Consider the following 2,754-nt stretch of genomic DNA (forward strand, 5'->3'; position numbering starts at 1 on the left):
CCACGCCCGGGCAACGCTGGGTATATCAGCTAGTAAATAATACAAATAACACATAAGGAGTGAGAGAGGGAGAAGGAACGGCTCAGTGAGTAAAGACACTGAGTTTGAAGCATGAGAACCTGGTTCAATTCCTGATGTCAGCTCCTTGTGACCCTAGGCAAGTCACTTTATCTCCCTGTGCCTAAGGCACCAACCCCCTCCCCCCCCCAAAAAAACATAGATTGTAAGCACCACGGGGCAGGGACGGTGTCTGCAAAATGTCTCTGTAAAGCGCTACGTAAAACTAGCAGCGCTATACAAGAACAAATTATGATTATTACATAATGGGAAGAAGTGCTTAAGACATAAAAGTAAAATTTAGGAAAAGGAGTCCCTGCCCCGAAGAGCTTACAATCTAATTGGTAAGTAGGAGGAATGTACACAGACTGGAAGATGTTCTGGTAAGTGAGTCTGCAAGGGGCCAAGGTTTATGTCTGTGGTGTATAATATTAATTTTTAAACACTGACAAGATGGAAATGTTTTTGTTCAATTTCTCAATTTCAATTTCCCCGCCCCTCCCTGCCCTTTGCCCCCCCCGCCCCTCCCTGCCCTTTGCCCCCCCGCCCCTCCCTGCCCTTTCCCCCCTGCCCTCTTGCCCCCCTGCCCTCCCTGCCCTCTTGCCCTCTTGCCCCTCCCTGCCCTTAGCCCCCCCGCACCTCCCTGCCCTTTGGCCCCCCCATCCCTCCCTGCCCTTTGGCCCCCCCACCCTCCCTTTCCTTTGCCCCCCCCCCCCACCCCTTCCTGCTTTTTGCCCCCCCCGCCCCTCCCTGCCCTCTGGCTCCCCCGCCCCTCCCTGCCCTCTGGCCCCCCGCCCCTTCCTGCCCTTTGCCCCCCCCGCCCCTCCATGCCCTTTGCCCCCCCACCCCTCCCTGCCCTTTGCCCCCCCGCCCCTCCCTGCCCTTTGCCCCCCCGCCCCTCCCTGCCCTTTGCCCCCCCCCCCACCTCTCCCTGCCCTTTGCACCCCCACCCCTCCCTGCCCTTTGCCCCCCGCCCCTCCCTGCCCTTTGCCCTCCCCGCCCTTCCACGCCCCTTGGCCCCACCCCTGCCCTTCCACGCCCGGGCAACGCTGGGTATATCAGCTAGTAAATAATACAAATAACACATAAGGAGTGAGAGAGGGAGAAGGAGCGGCTCAGTGAGTAAAGACACTGAGTTTGAAGCATGAGAACCTGGTTCAATTCCTGATGTCAGCTCCTTGTGACCCTAGGCAAGTCACTTTATCTCCCTGTGCCTAAGGCACCAACCCCCTCCCCCCCCCAAAAAAAACATAGATTGTAAGCACCACGGGGCAGGGACTGTGTCTGCAAAATGTCTCTGTAAAGCGCTACGTAAAACTAGCAGCGCTATACAAGAACAAATTATGATTATTACATAATGGGAAGAAGTGCTTAAGACATAAAAGTAAAATTTAGGAAAAGGAGTCCCTGCCTCGAAGAGCTTACAATCTAATTGGTAAGTAGGAGGAATGTACACAGACTGGAAGATGTTCTGGTAAGTGAGTCTGCAAGGGGCCAAGGTTTATGTCTGTGGTGTATAATATTAATTTTTAAACACTGACAAGACTGTAACAATGGTATTTGGGACCAAGACTAAATTTGTAAAGCTTCCAGTGACTGAGCTCCTGATTAGAACCAACGCTAACACCACCCTAAAACCTGTCACTAGTTTTAAATACCTGGGCTTATGGTTCGACTCCCACTTAACATTCGGGATGCACATTGATACCCTGACAACCAAGACCTATGCCAAACTAGGGGTACTTTACAGGAACAAATCCTCCCTAAGTCTCCTGGTCAGAAAGCGTATCGCACAGCAGATGCTAATGCCAATTATTGACTATGGAGACATAGTATATGGCACGGCACCTCAAACCCACCTTAGCAAACTTGACACCCTCTACAATTCAATTTGTCGTTTTGTTCTCCAATGCAACTACAACACACATCACTGCGAAATGCTCAAAGAACTAGATTCGTCAACACTAGAGTCTAGGCACAAAGTTCACCTTTCCTGTCTTGCCTTTAAATCCTTCATGGGCAAGCTACCCAGCTACCTGAACAAGCTCCTCACCCCTACCACTTGCAGCACTTATCACCTGAAAGACTCCAAAAGACTGTTCATGGTCCCAACGCTCAACAAAGTATCCGGACGTTCCTCCTTCTCCTACCGTGCACCCCAAAACTGGAACAACCTACCAGAGACTCTCACATCCACCACCAGTTTAAGTTCTTTAAAATCTAAGGCTGTCTCACATTTTAACCTGGTCTGTAACTGTTTCATACGCTCATAATATATATTTTCTTTAACTGTGCATGCAATGTCTTGTATATAATGTATACCCTGTTCATTTATGTAACTGTACTTGTAACCATGTATTATTTGTTTTACTCTGTGCCCAGGACATACTTGAAAACGAGAGGTAACTCTCAATGTATTACTTCCTGGTAAAATATTTTATAAATAAATAAAATAAATAAATTAGCAACGGAGCTACTCATAAGCTTTGTGAAGCAGTTGTATTTTAAGATGTACACAAATAATCAAATACCGTTCTGGAGAAAAATGTATTATGTTACATTCGGACACAAGTTGGGCTAGAGAACACAGTGTTCTCCATGACACAATCCCTGGCTGGTAGAGGAAGGGAGCAATTCATGCTTCCGCATTGGCTCACCTTTGGCAATTGCTCATTTGTTTCCGAACTTGGAATCTCT

Source organism: Ascaphus truei, chromosome 6 (genome assembly GCF_040206685.1).
Source record: "Ascaphus truei isolate aAscTru1 chromosome 6, aAscTru1.hap1, whole genome shotgun sequence".
NCBI lineage: Eukaryota > Metazoa > Chordata > Amphibia > Anura > Ascaphidae > Ascaphus > Ascaphus truei.